We start from the raw sequence: 21680 nt of genomic DNA, 5'->3' as shown, positions 1-21680 counted from the left end.
TGTTCGCACAATGAGAGCAGTGATGGTCATACAGATAAATTTTCACACAGTGAGAGCAGTGATGGTCACACCGTGAAATGTTCACACAATGAGAGCAGTGATGGTAACACCGCGAAATGTTCACACAATGACAGCAGTGAAGGTCATACAGTGAAATGTTCATACAATGGGAGCAGTTATGGTCATACAGTGAAATGTTCGCACAATGAGAGCAGTGATGGTCATACAGTTAAATGTTCACACAGAGAGATCAGTGAAGGTCATATAGTGAAATGTTCACACAATGAGAGCAGTGATGGTCATGGAGTGAAATGTTCACACAATTGGAGCAGTGATGGTCATACAGTGACATCTTCGCACAATGTGAGCAGTGATGTTCATCCAGTGAAATGTTCACACAATATGAGCAGTGATGGTCATAAAATGAAATATTCACACAATGGGAGCAGTGATGGTTATACAGTGAAATGTTCACACAATGAGAGCAGTGATGGTCACATGTGAAATGTTCACACAATGAGAGCAGTGAAGGTCATACAGTGAAATGTTCACACAATGGGAGCAGTTATGGTCATACAGTGACATTTTCGCACAATGAGAGCAGTTATGGTCACACAGTGAAATGTTCACACAATGAGAGCAGTGATGGTCACAGTGAAATGTTCACACAATGGGAGCAGTGATGGTCAAAGAATGAAATGTTCACAGAATGGGAGCAGTGTTGGTCACACCGTGAAATGTTCACACAATGAGAGCAGTGATGGTCACACAGTGAAATGTTCACACAATGAGAACAGTGAAGGTCATAAAATGAAATGTTCACACAATGAGAGCAGTTATGGTCATGCAGTGAAATGTTCACACAATGAGAGCAGTGATGGTCATGCAGTGAAATCTTTCACAATGGGAGCAGTGATGGTCATACAGTGAAATGTTCACACAATGAGAGCAGTGTTGGTCATACAGAGAAATTTTCGCACAATGAGAGCAGTGATGGTCATACAGTTAAATGTTCACACAGTGAGAGCAATGATGGTCACACCGTGAAATGTTCACACAATGAGAGCATTGATGGTCACACAGTGAAACGTTTACACAATGAGAGCAGTTATGGTCACACAGTGAAATGTTCACACAATGAGAGCAGTGATGGTCACAGTGAAATATTCTCACAATGGGAGCAGTGATGGTCATACAGTGAAATGTTCACACAATGAGAGCAGTGATGGTCACATGTGAAATGTTCACACAATGAGAGCAGTGAAGGTCATACAGTGAAATGTTCACACAATGGGAGCAGTTATGGTCATACAGTGAAATTTTCGCACAATGAGAGCAGTGATGGTCATAAAGTGAAATGTTCACACAGTGAGAGCAGTGATGGTCATACAGTGAAATGTTCACACAATATGAGCAGTTATGGTCATACAGTGAAATGTTCGCACAATGAGAGCAGTGATGGTCATACAGATAAATTTTCACACAGTGAGAGCAGTGATGGTCACACCGTGAAATGTTCACACAATGCGAGCAGTGATGGTAACACCGCGAAATGTTCACACAATGACAGCAGTGAAGGTCATACAGTGAAATGTTCATACAATGGGAGCAGTTATGGTCATACAGTGAAATGTTCGCACAATGAGAGCAGTGATGGTCATACAGTTAAATGTTCACACAGAGAGATCAGTGAAGGTCATATAGTGAAATGTTCACACAATGAGAGCAGTGATGGTCATGGAGTGAAATGTTCACACAATTGGAGCAGTGATGGTCATACAGTGACATCTTCGCACAATGTGAGCAGTGATGTTCATCCAGTGAAATGTTCACACAATATGAGCAGTGATGGTCATAAAATGAAATATTCACACAATGGGAGCAGTGATGGTTATACAGTGAAATGTTCACACAATGAGAGCAGTGATGGTCACATGTGAAATGTTCACACAATGAGAGCAGTGAAGGTCATACAGTGAAATGTTCACACAATGGGAGCAGTTATGGTCATACAGTGACATTTTCGCACAATGAGAGCAGTTATGGTCACACAGTGAAATGTTCACACAATGAGAGCAGTGATGGTCACAGTGAAATGTTCACACAATGGGAGCAGTGATGGTCAAAGAATGAAATGTTCACAGAATGGGAGCAGTGTTGGTCACACCGTGAAATGTTCACACAATGAGAGCAGTGATGGTCACACAGTGAAATGTTCACACAATGAGAACAGTGAAGGTCATAAAATGAAATGTTCACACAATGAGAGCAGTTATGGTCATGCAGTGAAATGTTCACACAATGAGAGCAGTGATGGTCATGCAGTGAAATCTTTCACAATGGGAGCAGTGATGGTCATACAGTGAAATGTTCACACAATGAGAGCAGTGTTGGTCATACAGAGAAATTTTCGCACAATGAGAGCAGTGATGGTCATACAGTTAAATGTTCACACAGTGAGAGCAATGATGGTCACACCGTGAAATGTTCACACAATGAGAGCATTGATGGTCACACAGTGAAACGTTTACACAATGAGAGCAGTTATGGTCACACAGTGAAATGTTCACACAATGAGAGCAGTGATGGTCACAGTGAAATGTTCACACAATGGGAGCAGTGATGGTCAAAGAATGAAATGTTCACAGAATGGGAGCAGTGATGGTCATACAGTGAAATGTTCACACAATGAGAGCAGTGTTGGTCATACAGATAAATGTTCACACAATATGAGCAGTGATGGTCATAAAATGAAATATGCACACAATGGGAGCAGTGATGGTCATATAGTGAAATGTTCACACAATGAGAGCAGTGATGGTCACACCATGAAATGTTCACACATTGAGAGCAGTGAAGGTCATACAGTGAAATGTTCACACAATGAGAGCAGTGATGGTCACAGTGAAATGTTCACACAATGAGAGCAGTGATGGTCACACCGTGAAATGTTCACACAATGAGAGCAGTGATAGTCACAGTGAAATTTTCGCACAATAAGAGCAGTGATGGTCATACAGATAAATGTTCACACAGTGAGAGCAGTGACGGTCAAACTGTGAAATGTTCACACAATGAGAGCAGTGTTGGTCATCGAGTCAAATGTTCACACAATGAGCGCAGTGAAGGTCATAAAGTGAAATGTTCACAGAATGGGAGCAGTGATGGTCATGCAGTGAAATGTTCACACAATGAGAGCAGTGTTGGACACACCGTGAAATGTTCACACAATGAGAGCAGTGATGGTCATACAGTTAAATGTTCACACAGTGAGAGCAGTGATGGTCATATAGTGAAATGTTCACACAATGAGAGCAGTGATGGTCACACCGTGAAATGTTCACACATTGAGAGCAGTGAAGGTCATACAGTGAAATGTTCACACAATGAGAGCAGTGATGGTCACAGTGAAATGTTCATACAATGAGAGCAGTGATGGTCACACCGTGAAATGTTCACACAATGAGAGCAGTGACGGTCAAACTGTGAAATGTTCACACAATGAGAGCAGTGAAGGTCATACAGTGAAATGTTCACACAATGGGAGCAGATATGGTCATACAGTAAAATGTTCGCACAATGAGAGCAGTGATGGTCACACCGTGAAATGTTCACACAATGAGAGCAGTGACGGTCAAACTGTGAAATGTTCACACAATGAGAGCAGTGAAGGTCATACAGTGAAATGTTCACACAATGGGAGCAGATATGGTCATACAGTAAAATGTTCGCACAATGAGAGCAGTGATGGTCATACAGTTAAATGTTCACACAGTGAGAGCAGTGAAGGTCATATAGTGAAATGTTCACACAATGAGAGCAGTGATGGTCATGGAGTGAAATGTTCACACAATTGGAGCAGTGATGGTCATACAGTGACATCTTCGCACAATGTGAGCAGTGATGTTCATCCAGTGAAATGTTCACACAATATGAGCAGTGATGGTCATAAAATGAAATATTCACACAATGGGAGCAGTGATGGTCATACAGTGAAATGTTCACACAATGAGAGCAGTGATGGTCACATGTGAAATGTTCACACAATAAGAGCAGTGAAAGTCATACAGTGAAATGTTCACACAATGGGAGCAGTTATGGTCATACAGTGAAATTTTCGCACAATGAGAGCAGTTATGGTCACACAGTGAAATGTTCACACAATGAGAGCAGTGATGGTCACAGTGAAATGTTCACACAATGGGAGCAGTGATGGTCAAAGAATGAAATGTTCACAGAATGGGAGCAGTGATGGTCATACAGTGAAATGTTCACACAATGAGAGCAGTGATTGTCAGAGAGTGAAATTTTCGCACAATGAGAGCAGAGTTGGTCACACCGTGAAATGTTCACACAATGGGAGCAGTGATGGTCAAAGAATGAAATGTTCACAGAATGGGAGCAGTGATGGTCACACAGTGAAATGTTCACACCATGAGAGCAGTGAAGGTCATAAAATGAAATGTTCACACAATGAGAGCAGTTATGGTCATGCAGTGAAATGTTCACACAATGAGAGCAGTGATGGTCATGCAGTGAAATCTTTCACAATGGGAGTAGTGATGGTCATACAGTGAAATGTTCACACAATGGGAGCAGTTATGGTCATACAGTGAAATTCTCGCACAATGAGAGCAGTGATAGTAACATAGAAACATAGAAAATAGGTGCAGGAGCAGGCCATTCAGCCCTTCTAGCCTGCACCGCCATTCAATGAGTTCATGGCTGAACATGAAACTTCAGTACCCCCTTCCTGCTTTCTCGCCATAACCCTTGATCCCCCGAGTAGTAAGGACTTCATCTAACTCCCTTTTGAATATATTTAGTGAATTGGCCTCAACTACTTTCTGTGGCAGAGAATTCCACAGGTTCACCACTCTCTGGGTGAAGAAGTTTCTCCTCATCTCGGTCCTAAATGGCTTACCCCTTATCCTCAGACTGTGACCCCTGGTTCTGGACTTCCCCAACATTGGGAACATTCTTTCTGCATCTAACCTGTCTAAACCTGTCAGAATTTTAAACGTTTCTAAGAGGTCCCCTCTCATTCTTCTGAACTCCAGTGAATACAAGCCCAGTTGATCCAATCTTTCTTGATAGGTCAGTCCCGCCATCGGAATCAGTCTGGTGAACCTTCGCTGCACTCCCTCAATAGCAAGAATGTCCTTCCTCAAGTTAGGAGACCAAAACTGTACACAATACTCCAGGTGTGGCCTCACCAAGGCCCTGTACAACTGTAGCAACACCTCCCTGCCCCTGTATTCAAATCCCCTCGCTATGAAGGCCAACATGCCATTTGCTTTCTTAACCGCCTGCTGTACCTGCATGCCAACCTTCAATGACTGATGTACCATGACACCCAGGTCTCGTTGCACCTTCCCTTTTCCTAATCTGTCACCATTCAGATAATAGTCTGTCTCTCTGTTTTTACCACCAAAGTGGATAACCTCACATTTATCCACATTATACTTCATCTGCCATGCATTTGCCCACTCACCTAACCTATCCAAGTCACTCTGCAGCCTAATAGCATCCTCCTCGCAGCTCACACTGCCACCCAACTTAGTATCATCCGCAAATTTGGAGATACTGCATTTAATCCCCTCGTCTAAATCATTAATGTACAATGTAAACAGCTGGGGCCCCAGCACAGAACCTTGCGGTACCCCACTAGTCACTGCCTGCCATTCTGAAAAGTACCCATTTACTCCTACTCTTTGCTTCCTGTCTGACAACCAGTTCTCAATCCACGTCAGCACACTACCCCCAATCCCATGTGCTTTAACTTTGCACATTAATCTCTTGTGTGAGACCTTGTCGAAAGCCTTCTGAAAGTCCAAATATACCACATCAACTGGTTCTCCTTTGTCCACTTTACTGGAAACATCCTCAAAAAATTCCAGAAGATTTGTCAAGCATGATTTCCCTTTCACAAATCCATGCTGACTTGGACCTATCATGTCACCATTTTCCAGATGCACTGCTATGACATCCTTAATAATTGATTCCATCATTTTACCCACTACTGAGGTCAGGCTGACCGGTCTATAATTCCCTGTTTTCTCTCTCTCTCCTTTTTTAAAAAGTGGGGTTACATTGGCTACCCTCCACTCCATAGGAACTGATCCAGAGTCAATGGAATGTTGGAAAATGACTGTCAATGCATCCACTATTTCCAAGACCACCTCCTTAAGTACACTACGATGCAGTCCATCAGGCCCTGGGGATTTATCGGCCTTCAATCCCATCAATTTCCCCAACACAATTTCCCAATTAATAAAGATTTCCCTCAGTTCCCCCTCCTTACTAGACCCTCTGACCCCTTTTATATCCGGAAGGTTGTTTGTATCCTCCGTAGTGAATACCGAACCAAAGTACTTGTTCAATTGGCCTGCCATTTCTTTGTTCCCCGTTATGACTTCCCCTGATTCTGACTGCAGGGGACCTACGTTTGTCTTCACCAACCTTTTTCTCTTTACATACCGATAGAAACTTTTGCAATCCGCCTTAATGTTCCCTGCAAGCTTCTTCTCGTACTCCATTTTCCCTGCCCTAATCAAACCCTTTGTCCTCCTCTGCTGAGTTCTAAATTTCTCCCAGTCCCCAGGTTCGCTGCTATTTCTGGCCAATTTGTATGCCACTTCCTTGGCTTTAATACTATCCCTGATTTCCCTAGATAGCCACGGTTGAGCCACCTTCCCTTTTTTATTTTTACGCCAGACAGGAATGTACAATTGTTGTAATTCATCCATGCGGTCTCTAAATGTCTGCCATTGCCCATCCACAGTCAACCCCTTAAGTATCATTCGCCAATCTATCCTAGCCAATTCACGCCTCATAACTTCAAAGTTAACCTTCTTTAAGTTCTGGACCATGGTCTCTGAAATTACTGTTTCATTCTCCATCCTAATGCAGAATTCCACCATATTATGGTCACTCTTCCCCAAGGGGCCTCGCACAATGAGATTGCTAATTAATCCTCTCTCATTACAAAACACCCAGTCTAAGATGGCCTCCCCCCTAGTTGGTTCCTCAACATATTGGTCTAGAAAAACATCCCTTATGCACTCCAGGAAATCCTCCTCCACCGTATTGCTTCCAGTTTGGCTAGCCCAATCTATGTGCATATTAAAGTCACCCATTATAACTGCTACACCTTTATTGCATGCACCCCTAATTTCCTGTTTGATGCCCTCCCCAACATCCCTATTACTGTTTGGAGGTCTGTACACAACTCCTACTAACGTTTTTTGCCCTTTGGTGTTCTGCAGCTCTACCCATATAGATTCCACATCATCCAAGCTAGTGTCTTTCCTAACTATTGCATTAATCTCCTCTTTAACCAGCAATGCTACCCCACCTCCTTTTCCTTTTATTCTATCCTTCCTGAATGTTGAATACCCCTGAATGTTGAGTTCCCAGCCCTGATCATCCTGGAGCCACGTCTCCGTAATCCCAATCACATCATATTTGTTAACATCTATTTGCACAATTAATTCATCCACCTTAATGCGGATACTCCTTGCATTAAGACACAAAGCCTTCAGGCTTGTTTTATTAACACCCTTTGTCCTTTTAGAATTTTGCTGTACAGTGGCCCTTTTTGTTCTTTGCCTTGGGTTTCTCTGCCCTCCACTTTTACTCATCTCCTTTCTGTCTTTTGCTTTTGCCTCCTTTTTGTTTCCCTCTGTCTCCCTGCATTGGTTCCCATCCCCCTGCCATATTAGTTTAAATCCTCCCCAACAGCACTAGCAAACACTCCACCTAGGACATTGGTTCCGGTCCTGCCGAGGTGCAGACCGTCCGGTTTGTACTGGTCCCACCTCCCCCAGAAGTCATACAGTTAAATGTTCACACAGTGAGAGCAATGATGGTCACACCGTGAAATGTTCACACAATGAGAGCATTGATGGTCCCACAGTGAAACGTTTACACAATGAGAGCAGTTATGGTCACACAGTGAAATGCTCACACAATGAGAGCAGTGATGGTCACAGTGAAATGTTCACACAATGGGAGCAGTGATGGTCAAAGAATGAAATGTTCACACAATGAGAGCAGTGATGGTCATACAGTGAAATGTTCACACAATGGGAGCAGTGATGGTCGTGCAGTGAAATCTTTCACAATGGGAGCAGTGATGGTCATACAGTGAAATGTTCACACAATGGGAGCAGTGATGGTCATACAGTGAAATGTTCGCATAATGAGAGCAGTGAAGGTCATAAAGTGAAATGTTCACAGAATGGGAGCAGTGATGGTCATACAGTGAAATGTTCACACAATGAGAGCAGTGAAGGTCATAAAATGAAATGTTCACACAATGAGAGCAGTTATGGTCATGAAGTGAAATGTTCACACAATGAGAGCAGTGATGATCATGCAGTGAAATCTTTCACAATGGGAGCAGTGATGGTCATACAGTGAAATGTTCACACAATGAGAGTAGTGACGGTCATACAGTGAAATGTTCAAATAATGAGAGCAGTGTTGGACACAACGTGATATGTTCACACAATGGGAGCAGTGATGGTCAAAGAATGAAATGTTCACACAATGGGAGCAGTGATGGTCATACAGTGAAATGTTCGCATAATGAGAGCAGTGAAGGTCATAAAGTGAAATGTTCACAGAATGGGAGCAGTGATGGTCATACAGTGAAATGTTCACACAATGAGAGCAGTGTTGGACACAACGTGATATGTTCACACAATGAGAGCAGTGAAGGTCATACAGTGAAATGTTCACACAATGAGAGCAGTGATGGTCATCGAGTCAAATGTTCACACAATGAGAGCAGTGAAGGTCATAAAGTGAAATGTTCACAGAATGGGAGCAGTGATGGTCATGCACTGAAATGTTCATACAATGAGAGCAGTGTTGGACACACCGTGAAATGTTCACACAATGAGAGCAGTGAAGGTCATACAGTGAAATGTTCACACAATGAGAGCAGTGATGGTCATAGAGTCAAATGTTCACATAATGAGCGCAGTGATGGTCATGGAGTGAAATGTTCACACAATGGGAGCAGTGATGGTCAACAGTGAAATCTTCGCACAATGTGAGCAGTGATGTTCATCCAGTGAAATGTTCACACAATATGAGCAGTGATCGTCATAAAATGAAATATGCACACAATGGGAGCAGTGATGGTCATACAGTGAAATGTTCGCATAATGAGAGCAGTGAAGGTCATAAAGTGAAATGTTCACAGAATGGGAGCAGTGATGGTCATACAGTGAAATGTTCACACAATGAGAGCAGTGAAGGTCATAAAATGAAATGTTCACACAATTAGAGCAGTTATGGTCATGCAGTGAAATGTTCACACAATGAGAGCAGTGATGGTCATGCAGTGAAATCTTTCACAATGGGAGCAGTGATGGTCATAGAAACATAGAAAATAGGTGCAGGAGCAGGCCATTCAGCCCTTCTAGCCTGCACCGCCATTCAATGAGTTCATGGCTGAACATGAAACTTCAGTACCCCCTTCCTGCTTTCTCGCCATAACCCTTGATCCCCCGAGTAGTAAGGACTTCATCTAACTCCCTTTTGAATATATTTAGTGAATTGGCCTCAACTACTTTCTGTGGTAGAGAATTCCACAGGTTCACCACTCTCTGGGTGAAGAAGTTTCTCCTCATCTCGGTCCTAAATGGCTTACCCCTTATCCTCAGACTGTGACCCCTGGTTCTGGACTTCCCCAACATTGGGAACATTCTTTCTGCATCTAACCTGTCTAAACCCGTCAGAATTTTAAACGTTTCTATGAGGTCCCCTCTCATTCTTCTGAACTCCAGTGAATACAATCCCAGTTGATCCAATCTTTCTTGATAGGTCAGTCCCGCCATCCCGGGAATCAGTCTGGTGAACCTTCGCTGCACTCCCTCAATAGCAAGAATGTCCTTCCTCAAGTTAGGAGACCAAAACTGTACACAATACTCCAGGTGTGGCCTCACCAAGGCCCTGTACAACTGTAGCAACACCTCCCTGCCCCTGTATTCAAATCCTCTCGCTATGAAGGCCAACATGCCATTTGCTTTCTTAACCGCCTGCTGTACCTGCATGCTAACCTTCAATGACTGATGTACCATGACACCCAGGTCTCGTTGCACCTTCCCTTTTCCTAATCTGTCACCATTCAGATAATAGTCTGTCTCTCTGTTTTTACCACCAAAGTGGATAACCTCACATTTATCCACATTATACTTCATCTGCCATGCATTTGCCCACTCACCTAACCTATCCAAGTCACTCTGCAGCCTAATAGCATCCTCCTCGCAGCTCACACTGCCACCCAACTTAGTATCATCCGCAAATTTGGAGATACTGCATTTAATCCCCTCGTCTAAATCATTAATGTACAATGTAAACAGCTGGGGCCCCAGCACAGAACCTTGCGGCACTCCACTAGTCACTGCCTGCCATTCTGAAAAGTACCCGTTTACTCCTACTCTTTGCTTCCTGTCTGACAACCAGTTCTCAATCCACGTCAGCACACTACCCCCAATCCCATGTGCTTTAACTTTGCACATTAATCTCTTGTGTGGGACCTTGTCGAAAGCCTTCTGAAAGTCCAAATATACCACATCAACTGGTTCTCCTTTGTCCACTTTACTGGAAACATCCTCAAAAAATTCCAGAAGATTTGTCAAGCATGATTTCCCTTTCACAAATCCATGCTGACTTGGACCTATCATGTCACCATTTTCCAGATGCACTGCTATGACATCCTTAATAATTGATTCCATCATTTTACCCACTACTGAGGTCAAGCTGACCGGTCTATAATTCCCTGTTTTCTCTCTCCCTCCTTTTTTAAAAAGTGGGGTTACATTGGCTACCCTCCACTCCATAGGAACTGATCCAGAGTCAATGGAATGTTGGAAAATGACTGTCAATGCATCCGCTATTTCCAAGGCCACCTCCTTAAGTACTCTAGGATGCAGTCCATCAGGCCCTGGGGATTTATCGGCCTTCAATCCCATCAATTTCCGCAACACAATTTCCCGACTAATAAAGGTTTCCCTCAGTTCCCCCTCCTTACTAGACCCTTTGACACATTGAGAGCATTGAAGGTCATACAGTGAAATGTTCACACAATGAGAGCAGTGATGGTCATGCAGTGAAATGTTCACACAATGGGAGCAGTGATGGTCATGCAGTGAAATCTTTCACAATGGGAGCAGTGATGGTCATACAGTGAAATGTTCACACAATGACAGCAGTGATGGTCATACAGTGAAATGTTCACATAATGAGAGCATTGATGGTCATAAAATGAAATATTCGCACAATGGGAGCAGTGAAGGTCATACAATGAAATGTTCGCACAATGGGAGCAGTGATGGTCATACAGTGAAATGTTCGCACAATGAGAGCAGTGTTGGTCACACCGTGAAATATTCACACAATGAGAGCAGTGACGGTCATACAGTGAAATGTTCACACAATGAGAGCAGTGAAGATCATACAGTGAAATGTTCACACAATGAGAGCAGTGATGGTCATGGAGTAAATGTTCACACAATGTGAGCAGTGTTGGACACACCGTGAAATATTCACACAATGAGCGCAGTGCAGGTCATACAGTGAAATGTTCACACAATGAGAGCAGTGATGGTCATGGAGTGATAAGTTCACACAATTGGAGCAGTGATGATCATGCAGTGAAATGTTCATGCAATTGGAGCAGTGATGATCATACAATGAAATGTTCACGCAATGGGCGCTATGATGGTCATAGAGTTAAATGTTCACACAATATGAGCAGTGATGGTCATTAAATGAAATCTGCACACAATGGGAGCAGTGATGGTCATACAGTGAAATGTTCACACAATGAGAGCAGTTATGGTCATACAGTGAAATGTTCACACAATGAGAGCAGTGATGGTCACAGTGAAATGTTCACACAATGAGAGCAGTGATGGTCATGGAGTGAAATGTTCACACAATTGGAGCAGTGATGATCATGCAGTGAAATGTTCATGCAATTGGAGCAGTGATGATCATACAATGAAATGTTCACGCAATGGGCGCTATGATGGTCATAGAGTTAAATGTTCACACAATGAGAGCAGTGACGGTCAAACTGTGAAATGTTCACACAATGAGAGCAGTGATGGTCACACAGTGAAATGTTCACACAATGAGAGCAGTTATGGTCATACAGTGAAATGTTCACACAATGAGAGCAGTGATGGTCACAGTGAAATGTTCACACAATGGGAGCAGTGATGGTCATACAGTGAAATGTTGGCATAATGAGAGCAGTGAAGGTCATAAAGTGAAATGTTCACAGAATGGAAGCAGTGATGGTCATACAGTGAAATGTTCACACAATGAGAGCAGTGAAGGTCATAAAATTAAATGTTCACACAAGTAGAGCAGTTATGGTCATGCAGTGAAATGTTCACACAATGAGAGCAGTGATGGTCATGCAGTGAAATCTTTCACAATGGGAGCAGTGATGGTCATACAGTGAAATGTTCACACAATGAGAGCAGTGATGGTCATACAGTGAAATGTTCAAACAATGGGAGCAGTGATGGTCATGCAGTGAAATCTTTCACAATGGGAGCAGTGATGGTCATACAGTGAAATGTTCACACAATGACAGCAGTGATGGTCATACAGTGAAATGTTCACATAATGAGAGCATTGATGGTCATAAAATGAAATATTCGCACAATGGGAGCAGTGAAGGTCATACAATGAAATGTTCGCACAATGGAAGCAGTGATGGTCATACAGTGAAATGTTCGCACAATGAGAGCAGTGTTGGTCACACCGTGAAATATTCACACAATGAGAGCAGTGACGGTCATACAGTGAAATGTTCACACAATGAGAGCAGTGATGGTCATGGAATAAATATTCACACAATGTGAGCAGTGTTGGACACACCGTGAAATATTCACACAATGAGAGCAGTGCAGGTCATACAGTGAAATGTTCACACAATGAGAGCAGTGATGGTCATGGAGTGAAATGTTCACACAATTGGAGCAGTGATGATCATGCAGTGAAATGTTCATGCAATTGGAGCAGTGATGATCACACAATGAAATGTTCATGCAATGGGCGCTGTGATGGTCATAGAGTTAAATGTTCACACAATGGGAGCAGTGATGGTCATACAATGAAATGTTCACACAATGAGAGCAGTGATGGTCACACCGAGAAATGTTCACACAATGAGAGCAGTGAAGGTCATACAGTGAAATGTTCACACAATGAGAGCAGTGAAGATCATACAGTGAAATGTTCACACAATGAGAGCAGTGATGGTCATGGAGTAAATGTTCACACAATGTGAGCAGTGTTGGACACACCGTGAAATATTCACACAATGAGCGCAGTGCAGGTCATACAGTGAAATGTTCACACAATGAGAGCAGTGATGGTCATGGAGTGATAAGTTCACACAATTGGAGCAGTGATGATCATGCAGTGAAATGTTCATGCAATTGGAGCAGTGATGATCATACAATGAAATGTTCACGCAATGGGCGCTATGATGGTCATAGAGTTAAATGTTCACACAATATGAGCAGTGATGGTCATTAAATGAAATCTGCACACAATGGGAGCAGTGATGGTCATACAGTGAAATGTTCACACAATGAGAGCAGTTATGGTCATACAGTGAAATGTTCACACAATGAGAGCAGTGATGGTCACAGTGAAATGTTCACACAATGAGAGCAGTGATGGTCATGGAGTGAAATGTTCACACAATTGGAGCAGTGATGATCATGCAGTGAAATGTTCATGCAATTGGAGCAGTGATGATCATACAATGAAATGTTCACGCAATGGGCGCTATGATGGTCATAGAGTTAAATGTTCACACAATGAGAGCAGTGACGGTCAAACTGTGAAATGTTCACACAATGAGAGCAGTGATGGTCACACAGTGAAATGTTCACACAATGAGAGCAGTTATGGTCATACAGTGAAATGTTCACACAATGAGAGCAGTGATGGTCACAGTGAAATGTTCACACAATGGGAGCAGTGATGGTCATACAGTGAAATGTTGGCATAATGAGAGCAGTGAAGGTCATAAAGTGAAATGTTCACAGAATGGAAGCAGTGATGGTCATACAGTGAAATGTTCACACAATGAGAGCAGTGAAGGTCATAAAATTAAATGTTCACACAAGTAGAGCAGTTATGGTCATGCAGTGAAATGTTCACACAATGAGAGCAGTGATGGTCATGCAGTGAAATCTTTCACAATGGGAGCAGTGATGGTCATACAGTGAAATGTTCACACAATGAGAGCAGTGATGGTCATACAGTGAAATGTTCAAACAATGGGAGCAGTGATGGTCATGCAGTGAAATCTTTCACAATGGGAGCAGTGATGGTCATACAGTGAAATGTTCACACAATGACAGCAGTGATGGTCATACAGTGAAATGTTCACATAATGAGAGCATTGATGGTCATAAAATGAAATATTCGCACAATGGGAGCAGTGAAGGTCTTACAATGAAATGTTCGCACAATGGAAGCAGTGATGGTCATACAGTGAAATGTTCGCACAATGAGAGCAGTGTTGGTCACACCGTGAAATATTCACACAATGAGAGCAGTGACGGTCATACAGTGAAATGTTCACACAATGAGAGCAGTGATGGTCATGGAGTAAATATTCACACAATGTGAGCAGTGTTGGACACACCGTGAAATATTCACACAATGAGAGCAGTGCAGGTCATACAGTGAAATGTTCACACAATGAGAGCAGTGATGGTCATGGAGTGAAATGTTCACACAATTGGAGCAGTGATGATCATGCAGTGAAATGTTCATGCAATTGGAGCAGTGATGATCACACAATGAAATGTTCATGCAATGGGCGCTGTGATGGTCATAGAGTTAAATGTTCACACAATGGGAGCAGTGATGGTCATACAATGAAATGTTCACACAATGAGAGCAGTGATGGTCACACCGAGAAATGTTCACACAATGAGAGCAGTGAAGGTCATACAGTGAAATGTTCACACAATGGGAGCAGTTATGGTCATACAGTAAAATGTTCGCACAATGAGAGCAGTGATGGTCATACAGTTAAATGTTCACACAGTGAGAGCAGTGAAGGTCATATAGTGAAATGTTCACACAATGTGAGCAGTAATGTTCATAAAATGAAATATTCACACAATGGGAGCAGTGATGGTCATACAGTGAAATGTTCACACAATGAGAGCAGTGATGGTCACATGTGAAATGTTCACACAATGAGAGCAGTGAAGGTCATACAGTGAAATGTTCACACAATGGGAGCAGTTATGGTCATACAGTGAAATTTTCGCATCATGAGAACAGTGAAGGTCATAAAGTGAAATTATCACAGAATGGGAGCAGTGATGGTCATACAGTGAAATGTTCACACAATGAGAGCAGTGATTGTCAGAGAGTGAAATTTTCGCACAATGAGAGCAGTGTTGGTCACAACGTGAAATGTTCACACAATGAGAGCAGTGATGGTCACACAGTGAAATGTTCACACAATGAGAGCAGTGAAGGTCATAAAATGAAATGTTCACACAATGAGAGCAGTGTTGGTCATGCACTGAAATCTTTCACAATGGGAGCAGTGATGGTCTACAGTGAAATGTTGACACAATGAGAGCAGTGATGGTCATACAGTCAAATGTTCACATAATGAGAGCATTGATGGTCATAAAATGAAATATTCGCACAATGGGAGCAGTGAAGGTCATACAATGAAATGTTCGCACAATGGGAGCACTTATGGTCATACAGTGAAATGTTCGCACAATGAGAGCAGTGATTGTCAGAGAGTGAAATGTTCGCACAATGAGAGCAGTGTTGGTCACACCGCGAAATGTTCACACAATGACAGCAGTGAAGGTCATACAGTGAAATGTTCACACAATGGGAGCAGTGATGGTCATATAGTGAAATGTTCACACAATGAGAGCAGCGTTGGACTCACCGTGAAATATTCACACAATGAGAGCAGTGACGGTCATACAGTGAAATGTTCGCACAATGAGAGCAGTGATTGTCAGAGAGTGAAATGTTCGCACAATGAGAGCAGTGTTGGTCACACCGCGAAATGTTCACACAATGACAGCAGTGAAGGTCATACAGTGAAATGTTCGCACAATGAGAGCAGTGATGGTCATATAGTGAAATGTTCACACAATGAGAGCAGCGTTGGACTCACCGTGAAATATTCACACAATGAGAGCAGTGACGGTCATACAGTGAAATGTTCACACAATGAGAGCAGTGAAGGTCATACAGTGAAATGTTCACACAATGAGAGCAGTGATGGTCATAGAGTAAAATGTATACACAATGTGAGCAGTGTTGGACACACCGTGAAATATTCACACAATGGGAGCAGTGATGGTCATACAGTGAAATGTTCACACAATGAGAGCAGTGATGGTCTCATGTGAAATGTTCACACAATGAGAGCAGTGAAGGTCATACAGTGAAATGTTCACACAATGGGAGCAGTTATGGTCATAGAGTGAAATTTTCGCACAATGAGAGCAGTGATGGTCATGGAGTTAAATGTTCACACAGTGAGAGCAATGATGGTCACACCGTGAAATGTTCACACAATGAGAGCAGTGATGGTCACACAGTGAAATGTTCACACAATGAGAGCAGTTATGGTCACACAGTGAAATGTTCACACAATGAGAGCAGTGATGGTCACAGTGAAATGTTCACACAATGGGAGCAGTGATGGTCAAAGAATAAAATGTTCACACAATGGGAGCAGTGATGGTCATACAGTGAAATGTTCGCATAATGAGAGCAGTGAAGGTCATAAAGTGAAATGTTCACAGAATGGGAGCAGTGATGGTCATACAGTGAAATGTTCACACAATGAGAGCAGTGTTGGACACAACGTGATATGTTCACACAATGAGAGCAGTGAAGGTCATACAGTGAAATGTTCACACAATGAATGCAGTGATGGTCACAGAGTCAAATGTTCACATAATGAGAGCAGTGATGGTCATACAGTGAAAAGTTCACACAATGAGAGCAGTGATTGTCACACCGTGAAATGTTCACACAATGCGAGCAGTGATGGTCATACAGTGAAATGTTCACACAATGAGAGCAGTGATGGTCACACAGTGAAATGTTCACACAATGAGAGCAGTTATGGTCACACGGTGAAATGTTCACACAATGAGAGCAGTGATGGTCACACAGTGAAATGTTCACACAATGAGAGCAGTGAAGGTCATAAAATGAAATGTTCACACAATGAGAGCAGTGTTGGTCACACCGCGAAATGTTCACACAATGACAGCAGTGAAGGTCATACAGTGAAATGTTCACACAATGGGAGCAGTTATGGTCACACAGTGAAATGTTCGCGCAATGAGAGCAGTGATGGTCATATAGTGAAATGTTCACACAATGAGAGCAGCGTTGGACTCACCATGAAATATTCACACAATGTGAGCAGTGTTGGACACACCGTGAAATATTCACACAATGGGAGCAGTGATGGTCATACAGTGAAATGTTCACACAATGAGAGCAGTGATGGTCTCATGTGAAATGTTCACACAATGAGAGCAGTGAAGGTCATACAGTGAAAATTCACACAATGGGAGCAGTTATGGTCATACAGTGAAATTTTCGCACAATGAGAGCAGTGTTGGTCATGGAGTTAAATGTTCACACAGTGAGAGCAATGATGGTCACACCGTGAAATGTTCACACAATGAGAGCAGTGTTGGACACAACGTGATATGTTCACACAATGAGAGCAGTGAAGGTCATACAGTGAAATGTTCACACAATGAATGCAGTGATGGTCATAGAGTCAAATGTTCACATAATGAGAGCAGTGATGGTCATACAGTGAAATGTTCACACAATGAGAGCAGTGATTGTCACACCGTGAAATGTTCACACAATGCGAGCAGTGAAGGTCATACAGTGAAATGTTCACACAATGAGAGCAGTGATGGTCATCGAGTCAAATGTTCACACAATGAGAGCAGTGAAGGTCATAAAGTGAAATGTTCACAGAATGGGAGCAGTGATGGTCATGCAGTGAAATGTTCATACAATGAGAGCAGTGTTGGACACACCGTGAAATGTTCACACAATGAGAGCAGTGAAGGTCATACAGTGAAATGCTCACACAATGAATGCAGTGATGGTCATAGAGTCAAATGTTCACATAATGAGAGCAGTGATGGTCATACAGTGAAATGTTCACACAATGAGAGCAGTGATTGTCACACCGTGAAATGTTCACACAATGCGAGCAGTGATGGTCATACAGTGAAATGTTCACACAATGAGAGCAGTGATGGTCACACCGTGAAATGTTCACACAATGAGAGCAGTGAAGGTCATACAGTGAAATGTTCACACAATGGGAGCAGTTATGGTCATACAGTTAAATGTTCACACAGTGAGAGCAGTGATGGTCACACAATGAAATGTTCACACAATGAGAGCAGTGATGGTCACACAGTGAAATGTTCACACAATGAGAGCATTTATGGTCACACAGTGAAATGTTCACACAATGAGAGCAGTGATGGTCACAGTGAAATGTTCACACAATGGGAGCAGTGATGGTCAAATAATGAAATGTTCACACAATGAGAGCAGTGTTGGTCACACCGCGAAATGTTCACACAATGACAGCAGTGAAGGTCATACAGTGAAATGTTCATACAATGGGAGCAGTTATGGTCACACAGTGAAATGTTCGCACAATGAGAGCAGTGATGGTCATATAGTGAAATGTTCACACAATGAGAGCAGCGTTGGACACACTGTGAAATATTCACACAATGAGAGCAGTGACGGTCATACAGTGAAAGGTTCACACAATGAGAGCAGTTAAGGTCATACAGTGAAATGTTAACACAATGAGAGCAGTGATGGTCATGGAGTAAAATGTTCACACAATGTGAGCAGTGTTGGACACACCTTGAAATATTCACACAATGGGAGCAGTGATGGTCATGGAGTGAAATGTTCACACAATTGGAGCAGTGATGATCATGCAGTGAAATGTTCATGCAATTGGAGCGGTGATGATCAGACAATGAAATGTTCACGCAATGGGCGCTGTGATGGTCATAGAGTGAAATGTTCACACAATGGGAGCAGTGATGGTCATACAATGAAATGTTCACACAATGAGAGCAGTGATGGTCACACCGAGAAATGTTCACACAATGAGAGCGAGAGCAGTGAAGGTCATACAGTGAAATGTTCACACAATGGGAGCAGTTATGGTCATACAGTAAAATGTTCGCACAATGAGAGCAGTGATGGTCATACAGTTAAATGTTCACACAGTGAAAGCAGTGAAAGTCATATAGTGAAATGTTCACACAATGAGAGCAGTGATGGTCATGGAGTGAAATGTTCACACAATTGGAGCAGTGATGGTCATACAGTGACATCTTCGCACAATGTGAGCAGTGATGTTCATCCAGTGAAATGTTCACACAATATGAGCAGTGATGGTCATAAAATAAAATATTCACACAATGGGAGCAGTGATGGTCATACAGTGAAATGTTCACACAATGAGAGCAGTGATGGTCACATGTGAAATGTTCACACAATGAGAGCAGTGAAGGTCATACAGTGAAATGTTCACACAATGGGAGCAGTTATGGTTATACAGTGAAATTTTAGCACAATGAGAGCAGTGATGGTCATACAGTTAAATGTTCACACAGTGAGAGCAGTTATGGTCACACAGTGAAATGTTCACACAATGAGAGCAGTGAAGGTCATAAAAGGAGATGTTCACACAATGAGAGCAGTTATGGTCACGCAGTGAAATGTTCACACAATGAGAGCAGTGATGGTCATGCAGTGAAATGTTCACACAATGAGAGCAGTGTTGGACACACCGTGAAATGTTCATGCAATTGGAGCAGTGATGGTCACACAGTGAAATGTTCTCACAATGAGAGCAGTTATGGTCACACAGTGAAATGTTCACACAATGAGAGCAGTGATGGTCACAGTGAAATGTTCACACAATGGGAGCAGTGATGGTCAAAGAATGAAATGTTCACACAATGGGAGCAGTGATGGTCATACAGTGAAATGTTTGCATAATGAGAGCAGTGAAGGTCATAAAGTGAAATGTTCACAGAATGGGAGCAGTGATGGTCATACAGTGAAATGTTCACACAATGAGAGCAGTGTTGGACACAACGTGATATGTTCACACAATGAGAGCAGTGAAGGTCATACAGTGAAATGTTCACACAATGAGAGCAGTGATGGTCATCGAGTCAAATGTTCACACAATGAGAGCAGTGAAGGTCATAAAGTGAAATGTTCACAGAATGGGAGCAGTGATGGTCATGCAGTGAAATGTTCACACAATGAGAGCAGTGTTGGACACACCGTGAAATGTTCACTCAATGAGAGCGAGAGCAGTGAAGGTCATACAGTGAAATGTTCACACAATGGGAGCAGTTATGGTCATACAGTAAAATGTTCGCACAATGAGAGCAGTGATGGTCATACAGTTAAATGTTCACACAGTGAATGCAGTGAAGGTCATATAGTGAAATGTTCACACAATGAGAGCAGTGATGGTCATGGAGTGAAATGTTCACACAATTGGAGCAGTGATGGTCATACAGTGACATCTTCGCACAATGTGAGCAGTGATGTTCATCCAGTGAAATGTTCACACAATATGAGCAGTGATGGTCATAAAATGAAATATTCACACAATGGGAGCAGTGATGGTCATGCAGTGAAATGTTCACCCAATGAGAGCAGTGATGGTCACATGTGAAATGTTCACAAAATGAGAGCAGTGAAGGTCATACAGTGAAATGTTCACACAATGGGAGCAGTTATGGTCATACAGTGAAATTTTCGCACAATGAGAGCAGTGACGGTCATACAGTTAAATGTTCACACAGTGAGAGCAGTTATGGTCACACAGTGAAATGTTCACACAATGAGAGCAGTGAAGGTCATAAAAGGAAATGTTCACACAATGAGAGCAGTTATGGTCATGCAGTGAAATGTTCACACAATGAGAGCAGTGATGGTCATGCAGTGAAATCTCTCACAATGGGAGCAGTGATGGTCATACAGTGAAATGTTCACACAATGAGAGCAGTGATGGTCATACAGTGAAATGTTCACACAATGAGAGCAGTGATGGTCATGGAGTGAAATGTTCACACAATTGGAGCAGTGATGGTCATACAGTGACATCTTCGCACAATGTGAGCAGTGATGTCCATCCTGTGAAATGTTCACACAATATGAGCAGTGATGGTCATAAAATGAAATATTCACACAATGGGAGCAGTGATGGTCATACAGTGAAATGTTCACACAATGAGAGCAGTGATGGTCACATGTGAATGTTCACAAAATGAGAGCAGTGAAGGTCATACAGTGAAATGTTCACACAATGGGAGCAGTTATGGTCATACAGTGAAATTTTCGCACAATGAGAGCAGTGACGGTCATACAGTTAAATGTTCACACAGTGAGAGCAGTTATGGTCACACAGTGAAATGTTCACACAATGAGAGCAGTGAAGGTCATAAAAGGAAATGTTCACACAATGAGAGCAGTTATGGTCATGCAGTGAAATGTTCACACAATGAGAGCAGTGATGGTCATGCAGTGAAATC

The 21680-nt window shown here is 42.5% G+C and overlaps 1 protein-coding gene across 1 annotated transcript in view; it reads right to left on the bottom strand.

The window, feature by feature from the left end:
• Positions 1–21680, bottom strand: part of LOC139264794 (zinc finger protein 180-like) — a 540876-nt gene that overhangs the window by 173309 nt on the left and 345887 nt on the right. The gene's annotated exons all lie outside the window — the stretch shown is intronic.

Source organism: Pristiophorus japonicus, chromosome 5 (assembly GCF_044704955.1).
Source record: "Pristiophorus japonicus isolate sPriJap1 chromosome 5, sPriJap1.hap1, whole genome shotgun sequence".
In the NCBI taxonomy this organism is placed as follows: Eukaryota; Metazoa; Chordata; class Chondrichthyes; family Pristiophoridae; genus Pristiophorus; species Pristiophorus japonicus.
This window is presented reverse-complemented; position numbering and strand designations above follow the sequence as displayed.